The sequence below is a fragment of the Bos mutus genome, chromosome 25 (assembly GCF_027580195.1).
Source record: "Bos mutus isolate GX-2022 chromosome 25, NWIPB_WYAK_1.1, whole genome shotgun sequence".
Taxonomy (NCBI): domain Eukaryota; kingdom Metazoa; phylum Chordata; class Mammalia; order Artiodactyla; family Bovidae; genus Bos; species Bos mutus.
In genome coordinates this window covers 38,661,060-38,667,059 of record NC_091641.1, presented here as the reverse complement: position 1 = coordinate 38,667,059, position 6,000 = coordinate 38,661,060, and positions in this window count along the sequence as shown.

The following is a 6,000-nucleotide window of genomic DNA, read 5'->3' as shown; positions in this document are numbered from 1 at the left end:
TTAACCACTAGCGCCACCTGGGAAACCCCCTCCTATGTATTATTGTTCAGTCCCTAAGTCGTGTCTGACTCTTTGCAACCTCAGGGACTGCAGCACGCCAGGCTTCCCTGTCCTTCACTATCTCCCAGAGTTTGCTCAAATTCGTGTCCTTTGAGTCAGTGATGCCATCCAATCATCTCATCCTCTGTCACCCACTTCTCCTCTTGCCCTCAATCTTTCCCAGCATCAGGGTCTTTTGTATAACTAATGAGAACCTATTGTATAGCACATGGGGTGAGAAAAAAGAAGGTATAACATGCTTGTAGAACATACTAAGTTAACCTTTAAAATGTATTCCAATATACAGTAGATGCAGACAACTACTGCTTATTTCACTTGTACAAGATACATTGAATAGCCAAATTCAGAGTCAGAAAGTACACTGGTAGATGCCATGCCCAGGGGCGGCAGTGGGGGATGGAGAGTTAGTGTTTAATGGGGACAGAGTTTCAGTTTAGGAAGGTGAAAACTTCGGGAGAGGGCTGATGGTAAGAGCTGCACAACAATGTGAATATACTTATGTCATTGAATTGTACAGTTAAATATGGTTAAAACAGTGTTTTATGTGACTTTTTTACAATAAAAAAAATTTAAAAAGAGCTGTGTGATCTTGAACACGTTACCTAACTAGAATCTTGCTTTTCTGCAAGGTCCCTCCCTGGTACTTTCTACTGAGTGGATCACTAAGAAATGAAATGCGATCGTGGCTAGGAGCATCTGGCAGCATCAGGCACATGGCACGTGATCACTGAATGTCAGGTTCCATCTCCACGTCTGAGGTGCTGGGACGATGAACAACAAATGAAAGACTTTGGGGGACCCTTGAGGAAGGAAGAGGCCAATAAAAGAGGATTCTGAAGTGGGTGGTGGTGGTGGTGAAGGAAGAGGTGCCTGGAGGAAAGAACCCAAAGCTTCTGAGTTGAGGTTCTGCTCCACGGCAGGCCACTTTACGGGTGCTGGAAAAATACTCCCCATCACATTGGTCTTTGGTTTGTCCCCCAACAACACTGTGTTCCAGGAGTGGCACAGCGATGCAATTAGCAGAATCGAGCTTGTGGGTGGAGTGTAGGAGTTAAGCAGGGATGAGAGGCAGCACCTGGGCTCCTGCCCAGACTGTGGGGGGACCAGAAATCAGGGGACGGGGAAAGATGGCCGCAGAAAGAGAAATGCTTTTAACTCCAACACTATCCTCTACAGGAAAGGCAAAATGTACAAGGTTTTTTTGTTTTTTCAGATCTATATACCTACTCTTTTAACCTGAATAATCTGGCTTATCACCAAGCGGCAGGAGAGACACTGACAGGCATCCCCCTGTACTGCAGAAACGAGGCACAGTTATGGATCTCCAGGGCAATTCTCCAAAGAATCTGGCTTCTTATATGCTCCTCTTTCATTCTTTCACCCCACAAACATCCACAGAGGAACTATCATACACAAGATCCCAGAGAGGCAAATGTCAGCTCAGTTGTCCATACCTCCATTCCTCTTGCTGATTCACTAGTCAGTTTCCTTATCTGTCAGATGGAGAAAATGGGCTCACAGGATGATGCAATGAGATAGTGAACAGACTTGGCATAGAATAAGTGCTCCAGAAATGCAAACTATTGTTATACTGATAAAAGCAAGATTGCATGTTATGCTATCTTTCATTTGCCCCTCCCACCTCCCAGATACACTCTACACCCTTTTCCACTCTGTGCAGTGCCCTAGAATGGACTAGTCAAGACTCTCTTGCCCCTTGACTTCTCACTGGGTTTGGTCCACGGGGAGCGAGATTAAGGGAGGGAGAAATTGAAGACAAGGCTTTTATTTCCCCAGGTCCCTTCCTGAGCCCCTTGACACAAAGTCTCAGCTCTAGGAAAATGACCTTCCACACAGCCTCCTTACCTCTGGGCGCAGAGGTGGTTACAATCCCACTGTGACTAGCCCCAGAATATTTCACACTCCATAGCTGTTTCCCTATACCTTGTGTCAAATTACCCAGCTGATATGTGCCATCTGTTTTTGGGGACCCCTGAAATCCAAGGTGCAGAACATAGGAACAGGCCTGGGGATCAAGAGACCTCGATTTGAGTCTCATGTCTCCTCCTCGCTGGCTCTGTGACCCTGAGCCAGGCTCTCCTTTCCAAGGCCTTAGCTTCTACATCTGTAAAAAGAACAGCTCTTTTGTCCTACAACCCCACCCCACCACACACACACATACAAACACACACAGGGGGTTCTGTAACTTAAGCCCAGGACAGGGATGCATACAAAGGAGAGCTGCCTCAGTCAGAGGGCAGGTGAGGTTGCCAGGCCTACACCATCGCATCCTTCCCCAGGAATTGCCTCACTCCTTTTAAGGACGTTCTGTGTCCTTGTTCTCTCAGGCCACCAGATTACCAGATGCCCAGAGGATCTCCCCCACCGCCAAAGCAATTGCCAAGAAAACTCAGGGAATTAAAATAAATTCCCTTATCTTTCAATAGCCAGCAACCAACCCTGCTTTAGCCACCAAGGCCCCTTCCCAAGTTCTAACGGCCCAAGGATCCAAGCAGGAAAGCCTGGTCAGTTGATGCCCCACTCCCTGGGGCTGCAGCAGGGTAGGGGGGCATCTTACAGTTGGCATCTAAGACAGAGGAATCTAAACCATCACCCTGTTGGGAGACCCCTGTGGCAGGTCACGTTTCAAGTAGAAGCTAAGGACCACTTAGGTGCTTATTACAGAGTCTCTGAAGTCCTTTTAGCTCCTAAAATTAGTGACCCAGAGGAATCCACGAGGCACAAGAAATATGTTCTAATAATTTCACTTTCCATGCCTATCCCCACAACTCCCCCTCCCCGCCCGCCGCCCCCGAATCTGAAGTTTCATTTGTTCTAAGTGCTTTCCCACCCACGGTCATCCAGGAGGGTAAAGTGAGCCAGATAAGGCTGGTTTCTGTCCTAAAGACAAGAGGAGAGGGCAGCGTGGACTCCAGCTTTTCTGAGTTTCTGAAGGGGTGACGGAGGTGCGACAAACTCCTAAAATTATCAGTTCCTGTTTTACCTGAGGACTGACCGCAGGTGAAAAACCACAACACAGTAGCTGCCAGCACCAATTTGTCTCTGACGTTCTTCACGTTCCCCAAATGCCTCCAGAAAGCTGTGGCTTCACCCCACAACTCTGAGCAAGTTCAAGACCTTTCCCCGCCCCAAATGAAAAACTTCCGAGCTCCTCAGGGCTTCCAACGGTCGGGCAGCGCACGGAGCCGGCTGAGGCGGCGAGCTTGCACCGTAGCCCGGCCCCGGGGCGGCCTCAACTTTGGGGGCGGCGAGGGCCGAGAAGTGAAGCTCTTCGGCTTCGCGGGGAAGGAACCCCGCTGCCCTCCTCGCCTCAGACGCTGAGTCACCGCCGCCCGGGTTCCGCCGAGCCCGAGTTCCCAGGAAGCGCCGCCGCGCGCCTGCGCATGCGCGGTCCCGGGCGCGTGTCTCGGGAGCGCGCGGCCCCGCAGGAGGCGGGGCAGGGCCGCGGGCACGAGCGGAGGCGCTTGCGAGGGTCGGGATCCCACAGGCGAGGCTCTGACGGGTCCCGGTGCCACGGCCGCCCTCCCTACCCCTCAGAGTCGGGGTGACGAGCCTCTCGGGGATAGTCATTTACGCGTTAGGAGCCGGGCTTGAGGGACCAGACCAAGTTCCACCAGGCACCCGTTCCCCTATCCTCATGACCCCGGTCCAGAATTGCTCTGCCCAGGCGCTGGTTTCACCTGCAAGGTGGCGGGGAGCGGGGGAGGCTGGGGAAAGGGAACGGGGGAATGAACCGGCCAAGGCTGAGGCCCTCCAGTCGTGACGCTGACCTCGGACCGCACCTGACTGGTGTGAGGATTCGGGCCTCAGACCCTGAGGTCCCCAGACGCGCAGGTCGCTGGTCCGGGAGACCCGTTTCCGCACCAAAAGTGGCCCCCGACCCCACCAGGAGCCCACCTCACTGGATGATCTGAGACCCCGGGGCCAGTAGCACCTCATGTCCTCGTCCTGCCCCGTCACACAGGCCTTCCTGTCCTCTTGTCCGCTGGCCCTGGTCAACTGGGCTGGAGTGACCAAAACGTCACAGGGGGCCAGAGAAGGGACACAGATTTGGGTGTAGGCACTAGTAGGGGTACAGGGCCCCACGGGGGTTCCTGAGTAGGGCAGGACTGGTGGGGTGAGCCTCTTCCTGCGGCCTCCTTACCAGGCTCCAGCACCTGGTTCTCAGCTCCTAGGAGTGGGGCAGGGACAGGGAGGACAGAGACCCAGTATCCCCTACCCATCAGGCCATGAGTCACTGGAGGAAAGGGGCATTGCCCAAGGGATACTGAGTAGCCAAAGCAGGCTCCTGGATGCTAAGTGCTCACCTCTCCAGGCGGTGCCCATTTGCTGCCTGCAGGAAGCAACTTCCTTCTTCTTCATGGCCTTCAATATTCAGAAATGGAGTGACCTCAAACCCTGGTTCCTTGGGCTTCCATTTAATTGCCTTGTTGTTGTTGATAAGTGAAGGCCAACTCTGGGACCCCATGGACTGCGGCACACCAGGCTTCCCTGTCCTTCACTATCTCCCAGAGTTTGCTCAAACTCATGTCCATAGAGTCGGTGATGCTGTCTAGCCATGTCATCCTCTGTAGCCCCCGTTCTTGTCCTGCCCTTCATCTTTCCCAGCATCATGGTCTTTTCCAATGAGTCAGCTCTTCGCATCAGGTGGCCAAAGTATTGGAGCTTCAGCTTCCGCATCAGTCCTTCCAATGAATATTCAAGGTTGATTTCCTTTAGGATTTGTTTTGATCTCCTTGCTGTCCAAGGGACTCTCAAGAATCTTCTCCAGCACCACAATTTGAAAGTATCAGTTCTTCAGCGCTCAGCCAACTCTCATATCCGCACATGAGTACTGAAAAACCGTCACTTTGACTATACGGACCTTAGTCAGCAAAGTGCTGGTTTCCCCTAAATCACCTCATCTCACCTTGATTCCTCACTGGACACACAGATGTCTTCCTTTCTGAGTCTGGGCCTTTGATCTCCCAGCAGGATCCAACCTCCTGGTCTCTGACCTTCCAATCCCACCCATCTCTCAACATGTACCTAGAATTCCCTTCCCAAGCTCGATAACCCCCTGGCTGTCTCAGTATTCTCAGGAGTCCTGATATGATGTAAACAGATTCTCAACAAAGGGAATCTATTCAATGCTGAAATAAATTTCACAGTCAATATGCATTGGTCAGACTTTTCAAATGATTACATTTTCAAATGGAAAAAAAAAAAATCCTCTGCCAGACCATGTGTCCCCATGATTTAGAAAATGTGGTCACTTCATCCCAGAGGACTTCTGTGGTCACTCAGGTTCCATGACTCTTTCCCTAATTGGCTGTTGGCTCCCCCAGGGGAAAGAATATGCCTGAATAAATATGTGAGAATTCCAAGGCTTTTGAAGTTGTGGTGGGAGAAAAATCCAGAAGTTTGGAGAAAATGGAAATAGAACCAACAAAAAAAATTTTTTTTTTTTTGCAGTCTTCACAAATACAAAATCACTCTTCATTGTATCAGAAAAATGTACTATCACAATTTGGCCTAGGCTCCAGATTAGCACAAGTCAGTATGATAGCATATAGTCGAAAGAATAGCGGGATGGATAGAAAATTGCCTTTTAGTTTGGTTTGTCAGGTTTTAATGGGGTGAATTTGGACCTAACTTCTCTGGATATGCAGTTTCCCCAGGCTGGATTTGAATTTAAGGTCAGTAAATATACCTACCCAATCTATTAATACTTTACAAGATGATCATGGTAGAGATCCAACTGAAATGGAATTAAGGGTATGATTTTTTTTCTTATAATATTTTGCTGTTGTTCAGGAAATAATCCTCAATAATCTTTCTAATGATAGGTTTTGTTACTTACAAGCTTCAAGGTACTGACCAAACATTTTAGACAGTTTATGAAGAGGAGGGAGAGGGATCAGAAAGAACAATGTCACC